The sequence below is a fragment of the Papaver somniferum genome, chromosome 8 (assembly GCF_003573695.1).
Source record: "Papaver somniferum cultivar HN1 chromosome 8, ASM357369v1, whole genome shotgun sequence".
NCBI classification, from domain to species: Eukaryota; Viridiplantae; Streptophyta; class Magnoliopsida; order Ranunculales; family Papaveraceae; genus Papaver; species Papaver somniferum.
Genome location: NC_039365.1, coordinates 36057383 through 36078153, shown reverse-complemented (window position 1 = coordinate 36078153; position 20771 = coordinate 36057383).

Sequence of the window (20771 nt, the reverse complement as noted above, 5' to 3'; positions counted from 1 at the left end):
GGTAACGTTCATCATTCTTACTTCACTACTCCTTTTCTCTCTATTGATGCATCCGATGGAGAGATCCCATCATTGGAAGAATTGGCACGAAGGCAAGGAATTTTGGCCGGAAACATCAATCGGTTGAAAGAAGAAATCGATAACCACTTCACCTGCATGGTGGAATTGACGAGGCTCTTGGGAGCAGAAATGGTGGAACGTCCAAACTATACTGACGCTCCTCAAACCAACAGTTTCACTACTTACGAGAAGTCGGTGGATCAGGAAGTCACACACTTGATTGAAAATCTATGTGAACTCCTACACTTCTCAAGGGATTAACATACGAACACGTCACTGCACTCAACCAAACATCATCAGACGTGCAACTAACTCCGTCATGTCTTGCAGTTGAAGAAACATCCATGATGTCTGAGCATTTGATCAATAACATCACATTCGGAAAAGAAGACCGCATGGAAGATGAAGGGCATAATCGAGCCTTGTACGTGACTGGTTTTATCAAAGACTCTGAATTCAAAAGATCTCTTGTCGATGCGGGCACTTTTACAAATATTATTACTATGAAAACTCTCAAAGCGGCCAAGTTCCCATATAGTAAAATTGTTCGCCATCCCATCTTGATGACATATTTTGAAGGAAGCCAGATCCATACATATGGATATGCATACATAGACTTGAAGGTAGGGCATATTCTATCAAAGGCCAAATTTCACGTGATCGAACAAGAGCCTGATTATCACATGATACTCGGACGACCGTGGCTCCACGACAACAAGGTGGTTCCGTCGACATACCATTAATGCATGAAGGCTCTGCTCAACAAAAAAATTGTTCGTATTGCGGATTCATCATCTTCTTATGCTCCGGTCTATGTTGCTGAATTCCTTGAGTCTCAAAAGGATATCTCCGAACCTCCAAGCAAGATTTACAGTACTCCACTCCCAAGATGGAAGTCCATTGAGGAAGTTTCCAACAAACCATCATCCTCAGGCGCTAAGTCAATCAAGTCATCTGCTACACCGATTAAACGCCATAAGGATCAACTCTCAACTCCTGGATCTAATTTCATAGCCAGTCATGACGCGGAGGGAAGGATCATTTACCGCCGACGCAAATATTAACAATTAACTGGGGAGAATGATGAAAAGTCTCCCCGCCCCAAAGAATCATGTCAGAGAGAACCATCACTCGATGATGAAGAGGTTCAAGATGCTCCACGACAATTGCAAGACGACACTGATTCCACCACTGATGATCTCGAAATAATCAACATCGGGATGGAGGATGATCCAAGGCCAATTTTAATTAGTTCCATGCTGTCACTAGAGGAACGGACAGAACTGATAAATCTGCTGTAGGAGTATCAGGATGTCTTTGCTTGGACGTACGAAGAAATGCCTGGTCTATATGACAAATTAGTTACTCATCATTTGCATATCACTCCTGGCTCCAAATCTGTCAAACAACCGCCTAGGAAGTTCATACATGAAATCGAGGAACAAATCAAAGTCGATATTCAGAAGCTACTAGCAGCGGGATTCATCAAACCTATTCAACACCCAACATGGCTAGCAAACGTTGTTCCTGTCAATAAGAAAAATGGCCAAATCATATGTTGTGTTGATTTCAGGAACCTGAATAAATGTTGTCCGAAGGACGATTTTCCCTTACCCAATATTGATATGCTCGTTGATGCAACCAGTGGTCACGGTATGTTCTCATTCATGGACGGTTACAGTGGATACAACCAGATCAAGATGTACGAACATGATACCAACAAGACTGCATTCCGTAATCCTATTGGGAATTTTCACTACACTGTGATTCTATTTGGATTAAAGAATGTCGGTGCTACCAATCAACGAGCCATGACTGCCATATTCCACGACATGATGCACAAGCAAGTGGAAGACTACGTTGATGATGTGGTGGTAAAGTCGAAGACTCGAGCATCCCACCTTGAAGTTCTGAGATAATTTTTTGAAAGATGCAGAGAATATAAATTAAATATGAATCCTTTGAAGTGTGCTTTTGGTGTTTCCTCCGGAAAGTTTCTAGGGTTCCTGGTCACAGCAGAAGGAATCAAAGTCGATCCAGACAAGACGAAAGCTATTACTACCATGCCTCACCCATGCACTGTGAAGGAATCCAGAGTTTTATGGGCAAGCTAAATTATATTCGACGCTTCATTCCTGGATTGTCTCAACTCATTGCTTTGTTCACCCCTCTGTTGAAAAAGGGAGCGATTTTTACATGGACAACCGTCCAACAAGAAGCATTCTAGAAATACAACAGATACTGTTATCACCTGCTGTCATGAAATCTCCAGTGCAAGGACGGCCATTAATACTTTACACAGCTTCTAGTGATGTTGCTATCGGAGCACTTCTTGCTTAAGAAGACGAAGAAGGTATCTAACATCCGATCTACTACGTCAGCCGTACGATGAGAGACGCTCAAATTCTATACCCAAAACCCGAAAGAGTATGTATATCATTGGTGCATGAAATCCAGATATTCAGGCACTACTTGCTATCCAACAGAGTCGTGCTCGTTTCCAAAGCCGACCCTATTAAGCTTTTACTATCAAAGCCAACTCTGATAGGGAGACCAGCAAAGTGGCTACTTCAGATGTCAGAGTTTGAAATAGCTTGTGTACCACTTAAAGCAATCAAAGGTGAAGAAGTTGCAGACTTGATCGCTGCTTTTCCAAGAGAAGATGCAATAATGTTTCATGAAGATGTGCCCGACAAGTTTCCAGAGGTATTAGTTATCAAAGAAGAGACGTGGCTCTTATACTTTGATGGATCCGCCACCCCTAGCAACAACACTTGAGAAGCGGTCATAGTGCTAGTATCTCCATCTGGGGAAGTCTTCTCACACTCGTTCAAGTTGTATTTCCATTGCACCAACAATTCAACAGAATATGAAGCTTTCTTGCTAGGGTTGTCCCTGGCCGAGCAAGCAGGGGCAACACACCTTGAGATAAAGGGATATTCAAAACTACCGGTCAATCAAATGAATGGAGCATACTATCTCAAAGAAATCACGCTCACCCCATTCATAACTGAAGCGCAGCGGATATTTACTCATTTTGCTGATGCAACGATTGTCCATACTGGACGAACTAATAATAGGAATGCTGACTGCCTGGAGACTCTTGCTTCCAAGATGCAATTCGAAGGAGTGGAGAAAACAATCATAGTACAGAGGCGTGTTGTGTCATGTACCTAGCTTGCTCAAGTTGAAGACATTCAAGAAAATGATTGGCGAGCACCTATTATTCATGAACTGAGCAGTTCTCTTTCAGAAGGGAAAGTCAGTCTCAAGGAATTAAAGAATTATTTCTTGCTTCATGGAGCGTTATACTATCGAAATCCTGATGGGTCTTTATCACGATGCCTTGTAAACGACGAAGCGGACGAACAACTCAAACGCATACATGAAGAAATCTGCGGACAGACGTTGGTAGTAACACTTTACAGAAAGATTCAAAGGATGGGATACTGTTGGCCTTCCATGGAGGCTTAATTAAGAATTCTGCAAATATCTTGTCCCAATTTCCAGACGCCTCCTCATCACTTAGAAGCTTTGACAGTCCATGACACTGGGACTGGAGGGAACCTACCATCAAGTACCTTCGGGACAATGAATTGCCGCTGGAAAAGAAACAAACAATCAAACTCATTCATAGAGCTAAAAGATTTGTCTTTCTTGATGCAATCTTATACCGCAAAAGCTTTGGTGGGAACTTACTGAGATGCTTAACTAAGCATGAAATCCCAACAATTTTAAAAGAAATGCACGATGGAGAACATCAAGGAAAAATGAAATTATTTCTCCAAATTCATGAGAAATATTATTAGCCGACCATGGAAGACGATGCAGCTGCGCACGTTCAGAGGTGTCATCAATTCCAAGTCCATGGTAATCTCATCCACACTCCTTGTCTCCCATTGAATTCTATGAATAGTTCATGGCCTTTCTATAGCTGGGGACTAGATATCATCGGGAAAATCAATCCAACATCTTCGAAGCAGCATGAATACATCATCATTGCAACTGAGTATTTCACCAAATGGGTTGAAGCTATTCTTCTTCGAAGTATCACCGGAGTCACGGTTACAGCCTTCATCAAAGAATACATAATATATATATTCGGTATCCCTAAACACATTGTCACCGATAATGGAACTCCTTTTGCCAACAAGCACGTGACAGAATTGCTCGAGGAATACGGTATCAAACAAGTTTTCTCTACACCGTACTATCCCCAAGGAAACGGACAAGCAGAGAGAACCAACAAAACTTTGATCTGAATTCTCAGCCGAATAATTCATGATAATCCTCGAACGTGTCATGAACAATTGCCTATGGCTTTATGGGCCTACCGGACTGCACCAAGGAGCTCGATCGAAACTTCACCATACTCTCTCGTCTATGGAGCCGACGCCATACTCCCAGCAGAAATCAAAATTCCTTCAACGAGGATTGCAACATCTAGTGGAGTATAATGGGATGAAGCCGAAGTGTCCAACTCAAATAATTGATGAACTGGACATGCTCGAGTCGAGGAGGGCTAAGGCATAAAAATACGTGGAAGCATACAAACAAAGGATCTCCAGAGCTTACAACAAAATGGTAAGACCCCGAACATTCCAAGTAGGAGATTTGGTATTAAAAACGGAAAAACATCTTCAACAAGATATGTCTGCTCCCAAGTTCTCTCCAAAATAGTAAGGGCCGTATGTGATCATCAAAGCGGTGTCCATCGGATACTACAAAATCTTAGCAGTTAATGGAGAAGTAGAAGAAAATATAATCAACGACAAATGGCTCAATGCCTATTACGCCTGATCAACATCAAGTAAATTAATCGTTTATCATCATTCAAGCACATTTCAAAATGTAATTTATTTTCCTTCAAAGGGCGTGCAAAGTGCTCATTTGTTCATCAAACATTCATTAATTGAACAAAATCCCTTCATACTGTCAGTTATTCTACCTTACCAAAAGAAACCTACAACCCTCTCAAATACTCACTCAGAGGAAGTGATAGACACATTTTTGTGTCTAATTTTTCTCGATTATATATATTGATAGTGCTCATTTTTGTACTTATTATGGTGTTTTATGTGTGTGTAGGTATTTTTGTCCAATAAACATTTTTGGAAAGATCGGCTCGAAAAGTTGTTGAAAAGCGCACCCGGAGGACACTTGCTATTCGGACTCTCACTATGGATAAGGGGTACCCGAATTACTAAGGGGCACCCTCAGGACACCCCAAAGGCACCTGCTATCGGCACCTCTACTCTGGATAGGGGGCAACCTTTCTCTTCTCCAGATTTTTTGGCGGGAAAAACTAAATTCAAATTCAGTTTTGCAGCGGAACATTCTGGCGAGATTCTGATCGAGTTTTAGGCTGAATTCGTGTTTGTTGTGGATTGGGATTACCCTGTTTTGGTCAAACAGGGAAGGTATGAGCTGTAGAATCGAAAAAACAGGGTCAGAAATCGAGTTTATACAAAACAAAGGCTTGAAGTTTCACGGGACTTGTGAGATTTTATGGATCTGATTTGGAGTGATTCAACTGCATATTCGTGTTGGGATGGACTTCTTAGAGCATAACAGGGGATGTATGTTTATCAAATACGAAGGAATAGGGATGAATCCTTGGATTGAACAAAACAGAGGAGGAGCATTATTATCGGGAATTTTCTTGGTTCTATACATGGGGATTACGTGTAGATAAGGGTAGAAGATCTTCTGTATATTTAATGCCATCATTGGGAGATTCTTGGACGTCAGATTTAATTTGTAAGACGCGTAGAGAAGATTCAGAAAAGGAAATATCCGAGACTTGCTGTGAAGGAAAGAGAGGGATTAAATCGAGTTATTTTTGGGTCTGTTGCCTATATATAGGTTGGTTGCAGGTCATAGAAGGATTACGAACAGTTTGGGGTAGTTTAGAGAACCAGAGGAGACAAAAATCACGAGTTGCAGGAAAGCTATTCTGCTGGTGCTGCTGAAGAACACGAAGAACATCAACCCACGCCCAACTGTCGCAGAACACTATCGTTGTTCTACAACACTTCGCTTCTATCGTTACTGTAGCAGTCTTATTCCTTCTGTTTCTCTTGTAACAGTCGATCTGCAACACATATAAACGTTGCGATTGAACTGTTTTACTCCCTTTGAGTCTCTTCACCTTTGAAAACACCTTTTGAGCAATGGAAAAATATTTTGAACCTGTTTTTGATATGAGGAGCTAAACCCCATTGCTGAGGCGATAGAGGAAGCTATTTTTCCAATAAAGAGTGGTATTTTCTATTTATCTTATTTATTACAATTATTTATATGATTATTTGCCTCGTTTGAGAATTGTTTTAATGATTTTTATTCAACAATTGTGATTTCCATTGATGGTATATGCTTGGACTTAGGTTTTTGATATCCCATGCTTTTGATTTACACTTGTTATTTTAAAAATCTACTTGTTGCAACATCTTAGAATCAAATTAAACGAAAAAATTGAATAAATATAAATATTGGATTTAAATCACTTTGAACTTGGAAAACAGTGGAATCTTAGCCTCAGTGTTCTTTTAATATTGATAACAACATCATCTTTGTTTGAGTTTTCTATTTTTGTTTTATAATTTAAGTCTATATTTTATCATTCGCAAGTCTGAGAATCGAACCACCTTTATCACTATCTACAATCACATCAATTTTTGGCGCCGCCGACGCGGATTTGCTTTTAGGGTTTTTAGACTTCATTTTTTTTTTTTTAGGTTTTTATTATTTTTGTTCTTTTTTATGTTTTTAGGTATTTATCTTTTGTCTACAGGTTTGGATCATAAAGCGAATTGAGCCAAGGAGTTTGGTGATTTCGTAAAGACTGGAACTTAAAGCATAAAGACTTGGAGCGAAAGCTTAAAGCGAAAAGAACGGAGAAGAAGACAATTTCTTTTTAGATATTTTTTTTAGGGTTTGTTTATTTTTCTTTATTAAAAAAAAAGAAAAGAGAGAGAACTGTATTAGGGTTTGTTATTTTTGTAATTTTTCTTTTCTTTTTTGGACACTTGGACATTGGACTTTGGACATTATTATTATTTTTTAAACCCTAAGGAACGGTTGGTTTAAATATAAACTGTGTGCAGAGAAGGACGGTGATTACGATATCGCCTCGGCCCCTCGGGTTCGTACATGACATAGGAGTCGTGACCCGAGTCGACTTCAGCGGTTCTTCGCCCGTCTAGTACGGGTGGTAAGTTTTTCGAAACACCCGCGAATCCCCTGTCAGCGGGTTTACTGTATTCCTTCGTTTGCATATATGCTGAGGACTTGAAAACGGCTGCTTTAATTTCTTAGTAAAGGGCAAGGACTGGCCATACAAGATAAGGGTTCGGATTTCATCACTGTTCTCTTCTTGCCCGCCTTAGGAAAACGAAACCAAATGCGAACCTAAGCCTAAAATTTTGACTAGAACGAGACCTATAGGGTAACGAGCTTAATAGGAAATTTGTTCGAAGAATATTGGTTACTCTTTGGAGCATACTTTGAAGTTCTTGAAGGTTTCTGTGAGTTGAATGCGTGACTGCGCAGTAACCGGTGAGGCCTTGGGTATCAAAGCTCCACTAAGCTTCCCTCGCCTCGATTCAACTTACTTTGACTCGGATTGATTCCAGAGGGGTTTTCTCAGATTGTAACGAGTTCTTTTCGAAAGAATAGAAGCTGGTCTAGAAACAATCTAAGTAGAGCCATCATGCTTTTTATTTGCTAGAAATTTAGGTTTGATTTGGTTGAGTCAGCCTTGTTTTGTGTTTGCATAGAATTCCCTACCTTATTCTGTTGCATGCCTGAACGTAAAAGAGACGCCCTAGGTAGATTTGTTAAAGAGAAACCTAGTAGTTCTAAGCGTCTTGATTACCTCAATTTAGAAAGTATGATTCGTGAAGATTCCGTTTTTGAACGTCCATTTGAGGAAAGAATCCCTGATAGTCCAATAGCGCCAGAAATGGCAACTTTGAAAGCCTTGTTGAATCCTACTAGGACTACTCGTCCCTCGTGTATCAGGTTACCTGAAACTGAAGCAAATTATGAACTTAAGCCTGGAACCTTATAGTTGCTCCCAATATTTTTAGGAAAAGAAAATGAAAACCCCTATTTCCATGTTAGGGACTTTGAGGAAATTTGTAGTACCCTGAAAATTAGAAACCTTGATGATGATAATTTAAAACTCAGGTTATTCCCCTTTTCCTTAAAAGATAAAGCCAAGTCGTGGCTGTATAGTTTGGCTTCCGAATCAATTGAAACCTATGAACAACTTACATCTGCCTTTTTGAACAAGTTTTTCCCTAGGCACAAAACCTCGTCTATTAGGACGCAAATCTGCACGTTTACACAACAGGAGAGAGAATCTTTGTATAGGTATTTGGAAAGGTTCAATGATTTATTAGCCCAATGTCCTCATCATGGTTTAGAAAAGGTTAGGTTAGTTCAGATCCTTTATGAGGGTTTAGATTATCCCACCACAACTACAGTAGAGTCCATGTGTACAGGTGGGTTTGAAAACCAAACAGTTGATGATGCGATGACATATTTTCATGAAATCGCTGAAAAGACCCAACAATGGGAAAGCAATAGGGTACCCCAGAAAAAAATTCTTCTAGGCAGAGGAAACGTTAATAGGGTAGAAGGAAGCTTTGAATCAGATGCCAAAATTGCTGCTATAGCGAAAAGGTTAGAAGCTTTAGAAGTGGGTCACACTAGTGGTATATTGGAGCCTTTTTGGGAAGGCCAGAATAATGAAGAGCAAGCCAATGCTCTCTATAATAACACTAGGTATGATAACCATCAGAAGTTTGACCCATATTCAGAAACCTATAATCCTGGTTGGAGAAACCATCCGAACCTTTCATGGTCTAAGGGCCAGAGTCAAGGTCAGTTTAGTAATTTTAATGCTCCCCCAGGTTTTGGTTACACTAAGAATTCATCAGGCCCAGAAAACAAAACGACTAGCTTAGAGGAATCTATTAAAATGTTAGCAAAAACTCAGGATATGTTAGCACAGAGCCAAATTAGTTTTCAACAGGAAACCAAGCAGAACTTTCAAACTAATGCTCAGAGCCTTGCTAAGATAGAACTTCAAGTCGGCCAAATAGCTAAGACCTTAAGTGAGAGAGATAACGGAAGGCTCCCTAGTCAGACAACCCCCCAACCCTAGAGGAGTTCATGAAGTAGGTGCAAAGCCATCGAATCAATTGAATGCTATTAGAACCCTTAGGAGTGGTAGAGTAGTAGACAATCAGGTAACCATGCCCGATAGTGAACATACTGTAGTTCACCCCTCAGGATCTCATCCCTCAGGACCACTAACTGAGGGGACTGATAAAATTTCCGATGATGCCAATTCGGTTCCTGAGAGGTCTGATTCTGTGCCTAGAGCCCCATTTCCCCAGCTATTAGCATCAACAAAGAAGGAATCGAACTTTAATGACATATTGGAGGTTTTTAAGCAAGTTACCATAAACCTTCCTTTATTAGATGCAATTAGGCAAATTCCTGCTTATGCCAAGTTCCTTAAGGATATGTGTACGCGAAAGCGAAAACTTAGCGTCCATAAGAAAGCCTTTTTAGCTAGTCATGTAAGTTCAATCATTCAGAACACTACCACTCCAAAGTACAAAGACCCAGGTTCCCCAACCATTGCTTGTACAATAGGTAAACACCGGGTAGAAAAAGCTTTACTTGACTTAGGAGCCAGTGTGAACTTACTGCCGTACCATGTGTACTTACAGCTAGGACTTGGTGAAATGAAACCTACTCAGATAACACTGCAGTTAGCTGATAGGTCTGTCAAAATTCCTCGAGGTGTTATCGAGGATGTTCTTATTGAGGTCGACAAGTTTATTTATCCAGTGGATTTCGTGGTCCTAGATACCCAACCTGTCCCTGACCCAGAGAACCAGATACCTGTGATTTTAGGTCGCCCATTCTTAGCTACGTCTAATGCGATCATAAACTGTCGAAATGGTGTGATGAATTTATCCTTTGGTAATATGACTATCGAAATGAACATTTTTAATGTCAGTAAGCTACCTTATGAGCTAGATGACACATGTGTTAAAGAGGTGAATATGATAGAATCCTTAGTTCAGGAGTCATTACCAAACATCTTGTCTGAAGACCCATTAGAGAGTTGTCTATCCCGTTTTGGTTTAGATTTTGACGATGATAGTACCATTGAACAAGTGAATGCTCTATTAGATTCTACCCCTGTGTTAGACACTGATAGATGGAAAGCTAGGTTCGAACCATTACCAGCTTCTGAGACTACCTCAGTTCCTTCCTTAGAAGAGCCCCCTAAGTTGGACCTCAAACCACTACCAGATAACCTGAAGTATGTGTTCTTAGGCCCATCTGAGACTTCACCTGTGATTATTGCTGCCGACTTGGATAGTGATCAGGAAAGTAGGCTAGTAAAAGTACTTCAAGATAATAAGGAAGCTTTAGGGTGGTCTATAGCAGACATTAAGGGTATTAGTCCTACCGTTTGCATGCATCAGATTCATTTAGAGGAAGACTCCAAACCGTCTAGGGAGATGCAACGTCGACTGAACCCTAACATGAAAGAAGTAATTCGAAAAGAGGTGCTTAAGTTGTTAGATGCGGGTATTATCTACCCAATTTCAGACAGTAAGTGGGTCAGCCCCGTTCAGGTTGTTCCCAAGAAATCAGGTATCACTGTAGTCCAAAATGAGGATAATGAGTTAATCCCAACCCGAGTAACCACGGGATGGCGTATCTGTATCGACTATAGGAAATTGAACAAGGTCAGAAGGAAGGATCACTTTCCCCTTCCTTTTATCGACCAAATGCTAGAGAGATTAGCTGGATGCAGTTTCTATTGCTTTTTAGATGGCTTTTTCGGATATAATAAGATCGTTATTTCCCCAAAAGACCAAGAGAAAACCACTTTTACATGTCCCTTTGGTACATTCGCGTATAGACGCATGCCTTTCGGGCTGTGTAATGCCCCTGCGACTTTTCAGCGTTGTATGATGATCATATTTTCTGATATAGTAGAACGGTTTTTAGAGGTCTTTATGGATGATTTTTCAGTGTTTGGTTCATCTTTTGATGAGTGCTTGCATCATTTGACATTAGTGTTGACTAGGTGTAAGGAAAAGAATTTAGTCCTTAATTGGGAAAAATGCCATTTCATGGTTAAATCAGGAATTGTTTTAGGAATTTAGTACTTATTAAGACTTTACAGGTCCCCAAAACCGTAAAAGACATTAGGTCATTCCTAGGGCATGCAGGTTTTTACCGTCGATTCATTAAGGATTTTAGCTTGATTTCTAGACCTCTTTGCAATTTTCTTGCAAAAGATGTTAAGTTTGTCTTTGATGATGCTTGTTTAGAGGCTTTTGAGAAGCTTAAAAATTTACTCACTACCGCTCCCATAGTCCAGGCACCCAACTGGAACCTACCCTTTGAGATTATGTGTGATGCTTCAGATTATGCTATAGGCGTTGTGTTAGGTCAACAAGTAGACAAATTACTTCATGTGATTTACTATGCTATCAAAACTCTGAATGATGCCCAATTGAACTATACAACTACCGAGAAGGAACTGCTACCCATCATGTTTGCCTTGGATAAGTTTAGATCCTACCTATTAGGTTCTAAGATCGTAATCTATACCGATCATGCTGCTTTGAAATACCTTTTGTCTAAGAAGGACACCAAACCTAGATTGATTAGGTGGATCCTATTGTTACAAGAATTTACTCCAGACATTAGAGACAAAAAGGGTGCTGAAAATGTAGTAGCAGACCACTTATCCAGGTTAGTTGTTAGTTCCCATAGTGATGCCCTTCCTATAAGGGATAGCTTTCCTGACGAACAATTGTTCTCTGTTTCCCAATCACCTTGGTATGAAAATATAGTGAATTATCTTGTTACTGGCCGTACCCCTCAACATTGGGGTCAACAAGATCGTTCTAGGTTTTTAGACGAGGTTAAGCATTTATTTTGGGAAGATCCTTATTTGTTTAAGTATTGTCCCGACCAGATTATTAGGAGATGTGTACCTGAGAGTGACCAGTCCAGTATTCTCTCCTTTTGTCATGAACATGCTTGTGGGGGTCATTTTAGTGCTAAGAAGACTGCTGCTAAGATATTGCAGTGTGGATTTTACTGGCCTTCACTGTTTAAAGACTCCCATAGTCACTGTGTTTCTTGTGATCGTTGCCAGAGGTTAGGAACCAGTTCCCGTAGAAATATGATGCCTTTGAACCATATTTTAGTGATTGAGGTATTTGATGTGTGGGGCATTGATTTTATGGGTCCATTTCCTAATTCTTTAGGTTATCTTTACATACTTGTCGCTGTAGACTATGTGTCTAAGTGGGTTGAGGCGGTTCCGTGTAAAACAAATGACCATAGGGTCGTAATTAAGTTTTTGAAAGAGAATATACTTACACGTTTTGGTACACCGCGAGCTATAATTAGTGATGGGGGTTCACCCTTTTGTAATACACCGTTTGCTCTATTAATGAAACAATATGGTATTACCCACAAAGTAGCTACCCCGTATCACCCACAGACTAGTGGTCAGGTAGAGGTTTCCAATAGGGAAATTAAGCGTATTTTAGAGAAAACAGTTAATCCTAATAGGAAAGATTGGTCGTCGAGGCTTACTGATGCCTTATGGGCTTACCGTACCACGTTTAAGACACCCATTGGAATGTCACCTTACCGTTTAGTATTTTTCAAGGCATGTCACTTGCCTGTTGAGTTAGAGCATAGAGCCTATTGGGCTATTAAGTAGTTAAACTTTTCACTTGACAAGGCAAGAGCTCACAGAAAGCTCCAGCTCAATGAATTGGACGAGATTCGTAGAGATGCATACGATAATGCTAAGGAGTATATGAACAAAATGAAACTTGTGCATGATAAGAATATTTTACGGAAGTCATTTTCTCCAGGTCAAAAAGTTCTTCTGTATGACACTCGTTTGCATCTATTCCCCGGGAAACTGCGCTCTCGGTGGACCGGTCCTTTTGTGGTCCGTATTGTTTTTCCTCATGGCGCTATTGAGATTGAGACATCATATGGTACTAGTTCTTCAAAGGTTAATGGTCAGAGATTGAAGCCCTTTTTAGAGCCTTTTCCTACAGGTGATGTTGAGGAGGTCCCTCTGGAGGACCCTGTTTACTCTTGGTTGACCATCGAGGCGATTTGTATGTTGTATAATATTTTTGTCAGTTTTTGGTTTCACTTCACCCAGGTACTATCTTTCCGAACTCTCTCTTTACTATTTCCTCATGTTACTTATATTTTTGGTATTGTTCTTTCATTCGAAACATTTAGGACAATGTTAGATTTAAGTTTGGGGGTGGGATAGAAACTTTTTGTTTTAAATAAACTCCAGAGCCTAGAAATTTATGCATATTAAGGATAGCACTAACCAACCTAAGTGGATGGAAGCATTTTGGTTGTAGGAGTTGAGGAACCAATCTGATTAGATGGAAACATCTAGAAGAGTCTATTCATAAAAGCACAGAGCTCAGGCGTTAGAAATAACATGATGGTTTCACCATATCTCGTTGAGTCCTTTTTACTTCTATTTTTATTTTATTTTGTTTTTAAACTATGTTACTCTAAGTGATTAGGTGGGGCTCACGATTCAAGTTGTTACCAATGCTAGGGTGAATTAGAGTGATTGAGATACCATGAAAAAAAAAATTGAGACCAGACCATTTGACCAAAAGGAATAAATTCAATAAAGTTGACCACTGGTACCCTTGTATATGCCAGCTGTGTTGACCTAGAGTTAGGATTATCAATCACTGGTTCCCTTGTATATGCCAGTTGTGTTGATATTAGTCAGACTAGTATCTCAATCCATTAGGATAGGTTCATTTTGGCGGAGGCCTTCAGACAGATATGGGAAACGCCGTTCACTTAGTAAACATCAAAACCATCTACGTTTTTCTATATCCATCTCTTAATCTATCCATGTGATTGGTTTGACTCCGAATATTGATGTCCATAGTGAAACTATCTGAGTAGAGATCTGTCACTTTATATGAATTTTAGTATGCTTGAGTGCAAACTCGTGTACAACAATTGGAATTTCGCATCAGGGTATTTCTTCCTGTAGTCAATAAGTATGCCAACCAAGGAGATTCTTTAGTGCTTTCCAAGGTTCTGCGTAGATAGCTAGGGTCTGGAGTATAAAGGTTTTGTGGGTATACCTCTGGTAAGCCCTCCCGAGACTATAACTCGGCCACTAGGGCCACCTAGGGGTTTAAAGGCTTATTGCATACGCTAAATGAAATCGACGATGCCTGCGTCAGTGAGTTATGATTTTATTTTTCAATTTTATCTTTGCTCGAGGACTAGCAAATAATAGGTTTGGGGGTATTTGATAGACACATTTTTGTGTCTAATTTGTCTCGATTCTATATATTGATAGTGCTCATTTTTGTACTTATGGTGTTTTATGTGTGTGTAGGTATTTTTGTCCAATAAATATTTTTGGAAAGATCGGCTCGAAAAGTTGTCGAAAAGCGCACCCGGAGGACACTTGCTATTCGGACTCTCACTATGGATAAGGGGTACCCGAATTACTAAGGGGCACCCTCAGGACACCCCAAAGGCACCTGCTATCGACACCTCTACTCTGGATAGAGGGCAACCTTTCTCTTCTCCAGATTTTTTGGCGGGAAAAACTGAATTCAAATTCAGTTTTGCAGCGGAACATTCTGGCGAGATTCTGATCGAGTTTTAGGTTGAATTCGTGTTTGTTGTGGATTGGGATTACCCTGTTTTGGTCAAACAGGAAAGGTATGAGCTGTAGAATCGAAAAAACAGGGTCGGAAATCGAGTTTATACAAAACAAAGGCTTGGAGTTTCACGGGACTTGTGAGATTTTATGGATCTTATTTGGAGTGATTCAATTGCATATTCGTGTTGGGATGGACTTCTTAGAGCATAACAGGGGATGTATGTTTATCAAATACGAAGGAATAGGGATGAATCCTTGGATTGAACAAAAAAAAGGAGGATCATTATTATCGGGAATTTTCTTGGTTCTATACATGGGGATTACGTGTAGATAAGGGTAGAAGAACTTCTGTATATTTAATGCCATCATTGGGAGATTCTTGGACGTCAGATTTAATTTGTAAGACGCGTAGAGAAGATTCAGAAAAGGAAATATCCGAGACTTGCTATGAAGGAAAGAGAGGGATTAAATCGAGTTATTTTTGGGTCTGTTGCCTATATATAGGTTGGTTGCAGGTCATAGAAGGATTACGAACAGTTTGGGGTAGTTTAGAGAACCAGAGGAGACAAAAATCACGAGTTGCAGGAAAGCTATTCTGCTGGTGCGGCTGAAGAACACGAAGAACATCAACCCACGCCAAACTATCGCAGAACACTGTCGTTGTTCTACAACACTTCGCTTCTATCGTTACTGTAGCAGTCTTATTCCTTCTGTTTCTCTTGTAACAGTCGATCTGCAACACATATAAACGTTGCGATTGAACTGTTTTACTCCCTTTGAGTCTCTTCACCTTTGAAAACACCTTTTGAGCAATGGAAAAATATTTTGAACCTGTTTTTGATATGAGGAGCTAAACCCCATTGCTTAGGAGATAGAGGAAGCTATTTTTCCAATAAAGAGTGGTATTTTCTATTTATCTTATTTATTACAATTATTTATATGATTATTTGCCTTGTTTGAGAATTGTTTTAATGATTTTTATTCAACAATTGTGATTTCCATTGATGGTATATGCTTGGACTTAGGTTTTTGATATCCCATGCTTTTGATTACACTTGTTATTTCAAAAATCTACTTGTTGCAACATCTTAGAATCAAATTAAACGAAAAAATTGAATAAATATAAATATTGGATTTAAATCACTTTGAACTTGGAAAATAGTGGAATCTTAGCCTCAGTGTTCTTTTAATATTGATAACAACATCATTTTTGTTTGAGTTTTCTATTTTTGTTTTAGAATTTAAGTCTATATTTTATCCTTCGCAAGTCTGAGAATCGAACCACTTTTATCACTATCTACAATCACATCAGGAAGCCATCCAACAATGGATAATTCTTATAGAAAGCCATGTCAAGCCTCTTCTGAAAGTTTTTAGTCTTCATTTTGAAGTCCTGAACAGCTTTCTCAACCCTTTCCGACACCAAGGAAAATGATTTATCCTCCTCCAAGATAGTAGTTGTAGCGGAAATCGCGTCAGCAGCAGCCGTTGCCCTGTCAATTTTGACCATCTCAAGATGATGACGAAGCCAGCCTATGTTGAATTTCAAGGTCTCAAAATTCGAAATCATGACATCCCATCTATGCATCTCATGATTCTTTACGTCCCGCAGATTCATCTTGATTATCTCTTCAATGATTGGTAATAATCTAGCGACGGTAGTCAAGAGGGTCGGCAGAAAGTCTCTCCACACTTCGGTTGTAGCAATGTGCCCGTACCTTATCCAAATCTTTATGTACAGAGAGGCCTGACATTTGGGAATGACGAATCCACCAATTACCTCGCTGTTCGGGAAAGTATTGGTCATGGGAGTTTCAAACGGAAGTCCAGCTGTTGGGTACTCAGGAGAGCGAACTCTAGTTCCAGTCCCCACGGAATTAGTAGAGTTCTCATCAACATGATTGTTGTCATCATCATCAGCCACGGTCACAGACTTCTTATTCTTCCTCTTCTTAGCATCGACAATAACATAAACATCAACCTGCGATGAAGAAGTTTTCAATTTCAATAAAGATTGGATAGCGTGATAAATCTTCAGTCAAGAGGTCATGGAATTACTTACGGATGTTCCGGCTTCACGAGATGACCTGTACCGGGAAGGAGCCTTAACAATCCGCTTGGGTCTCAAACCACAAGAAGAAGGCTGATTTCTCTCATTATCCTGCAACAAGTTATTTTCTTTGATCAGTCATCCTACTCAAATGAAGATGGAAGAAAACGTTCAACTCACCGAGATGGACACTTCTGCATCATGCTTTGCCCGATGTTCATTTTGAGAAGAAGCACTACTGCTAGACATGGTGATGATAGGTATGATCGTGATCAAAATTTCTTCCGATAATACACAGGGGCAGAAGACGATGTGTCGTTTAAATAGAAAAACCTAAACATTGAAGGTCTGGATACTTATCCTATAGCAGATAGTCAAATCTGTTGCGGTTTTTATTGAAACCCTAATTCTCTAATCAGAGTGTATCTGGTAACATAGAAGAAGTGCGACAATACTGGGGACTGACATTTCAATCGTGTTCTACATGGCGATATTAGGGACTGACACTTCGGATGTAACCAACGTTGCAATTGTGAACTGATGATCTGGAGGGCCGCGTGTCTCCTAGCCATCTCGTATAGTTGTACTTCGTGGATAATTATTGTCTACATGGACATTGGTCCATCCTATTCAGCTGGGTGTGAAGAAGATTTGGAAAAAAATACGATAACGGATTATTGTTCAAAAATAATTTCTAACGCAACATATCTACAACCAAACTGCTTAAACAACCAGAAAATATCTACTGCAATGGAAAATAAACAATGTCAGAAAGACTCGCGAGTAAGACTAATCATCAGATGCATCAGATTCATCAAAATCGTCAAATTTGTCAGAATTATCAGATTCGTTATCATTATTGTCTTTCGAAGAATCCTCATCAGTTTCTTCCTCAGAGTCATTGTTGGAGCCATTGACGAAGTCCGGTCTCTCATCAGGATTGATGTACATCATATCCCAGTACTCTTCTTCTTTACGCTCAGCTTCGAGGTCAGCTTCAACCAATCGCTCAATCTTCCTGGTACGCCGATGTGGCTTAATTTTGCGCTCATGTGGCACCCACACGGATTCGTTTTCCGAAGCATCCGAATCTGAAGCCACACCGTTAGCACGAGATCGAAGTTTCTCCTCAGCTGTTAACTTTCTGCGCTGGAATCGGTCCCTCCTATGTCGATAATCAGCTAACGTCTCATCCTCGGCTTTTCTCTTCAAGAGTTCATCACGAGTAACTTTACGTTCGTTAACAGGCATGTTGTGTTTCATTTCCTTAACATGATCCGTCTTGGCTCGAGCTTTGGCAGAAGTCTTGGAATCCTCTTCGGAAGAGCTAGAAGAATAGTAATAATCATAATCGCTGCTGAAAGTCACCATTGCCTGGAACCAGGAGCACAGAGTTACGGTTATGCTGATATCGAATTCACTACAAAATGGTAATTCTCAACTTTTATCTCTTTTCAATTCCACTAGCGCAGTGATTGTGATATAAGAGTTAGCACCCCAAAATTTGCTCGTTCCTTGAAACCTGCGAAAACTAATGAAGCCTTATTATTTGGAAATTGAAACCTGATTTTCCATAAAATCATGAACATAATTTTCATAGTGTGAACAGCGACAAGTGAGTTATAAAACTTACACCAAGGAAATATTTTATCATAAATAAATTGTCTAAAGGGTTGCTCAAAACCTATAATTTGGTTTTAACAAGATAATAAAAACGTGAATTATTCACATAAAAAATTTCAAATTTTTCTCTTTAACGTGAGCAAACTCACGTAATAAAATATGTCATATATTTTTCATGGAACATGTCACGGTTTCATAATTAAGAAAAAATACTTTTTTTTTCCTTCGTACGATCATCTGTCTTCGAAACGAAGGTTTATGCTAATTTTGTGAAAACTCACACCTTTTAAGATAAAGTTTGGGTTTTCATGAAAGATCATAAACAAAATTTTATCACTAGACACAGGTCTATATAAAAAAAATCTCTTCTAAATCAGGGATTATTGCTAGATTCTTAAACTAACGATCGAGCGAACATACGTTCCTAAAACAAGGGTTTTTTCATAAAACTCACATCCAAAAAATATGTACACACATATGATTTTTATGATGAACAACTCATGAAAAAACATAAAGCTTTTGAAAAAAATAAAAAATTCCCGTACATGTTGGTGTCGGACGGAAGTTGGCCGGACGGTGGCGGCTCCGGCTGGACGGTGAAGCTCCGGCGGAATTTTCTGCTACTCCTCCTGCTTCTGATGTGAAGGTGGTGGAACGGTGAGGATGGTGGTCGTGTGAAGGAGAAAAAAAAGGGGGGGTGTTTATTCCTTTTATATCACATTTTGTTTCCAAAACCTAATTCCATAAGGATTCCCCTTTTGGGCCCGGGCCCGTGAATCCTAAACCGACCAAGGTTCCACCACCAAACCAGTGGTTTTACATCAATTTAGGCTCATTATACGACGCTCTGTCATGCCACTGGGATCTTCGTTCAATCCATGGTTCGTTCATGCAATCGAAAATCCAGTAACATCTTATTTTACGACTAAGTTCAACTACTTATTTTCGTTTGTAACTGTAACAAGAAAATCACCATTCAGTACTGACTGAGGAACATGACTGTCCCTCACTAAGCAGGGGACTTAATGTAGATGGTGGATTTTCGACAAGGGCTGAAATCATAAAACATTAATTATGCATGTTCCTGATCCAGCAATCAGATGAGTATTGAGGCTCATGTCTCTCATCGAAGCATGAAAGCTCATGCCACAAAAATATCTAACTGAGAATATTGTCTCTCAAAGCATATGTATATGTGTAGTCACTCAGCTGAGGCAACAACATATCTCATGAATACTGAGCAATTTCAGTAATTACTTCTGTAAGGAATCGAAATGATTGGAAGGCTCCTAGATGTATTACTCACTAGTATAGAGCACTACGTCTTCAGGACGTTGCAATGTTCCCTGACTTTATAGAATAAACATTCAAATCGAGCGTTCTGCTTCATCTAGCTCATACCTCAATATCCAAATAATTATAATGCTCCTAGACAGCATGCCTGCTAGTATAGAGCCACCAATTAATTATTTCTAGTCGCAAGATTCATCAATTGAATTCCTAGAAAAAATACTCTACATTCCGCATAATATTTCATTACTTCAATTTATGGTTATTCCCAGCATAATTCCATGGGTTAGTAATAAATATTCAATGTACGGGTATCTGAGCCACCATCGAGTAAGCCCCGAGAAAATGGTGCAAATGTATTCAGCAATAAATGCACTAACGAGCACCTAAATGCACGAACGAGCATTCCAGAACACAAAGGAACGATGAAACCATGGAGAAAATAATAATAATAAAATATTTAAGGAGGCGTCTAATGGGACCAAGCCCACCGGCCGGCCGGTCATGCCGCCGTGGCCGGTCCCACACCCCTTCTTTTATTTTACCATATTTTATTATTTTCCTTGATCCCATGAAAATCCTTTCGTTTGTGCAAATCCATTCAATTCATGGTATTTCCTTCACATCAAGAAAATTATACAAAAATTACATAAAATTAGGAAATTGTCACGGGACCGTGGTCACTAGCCGGCCGGCCGGCCATGCCCTAGCCGTGAACGGTCCCACACCTTGTAATTCCTTATTTTATTAATTGTTATTTCCATCGTCTCATGGAAATTCCTTAATCTTATGAAACTCCTTAGTTTCATGGTATTTCCTTCACATCAAGGAAATTATACGAAAATTACATAAAATTAGGAAAGGTGTCACGGGACCGTGGTCACTAGCCGCTCGGCCATGCCCTAGCCGTGACCGGTCCCACACCTTGTAATTTCTTATTTTATTAATTGTTATTTCCATCATCTCATGGAAATTCTTTAATCTTATGAAACTCCTCAGCTT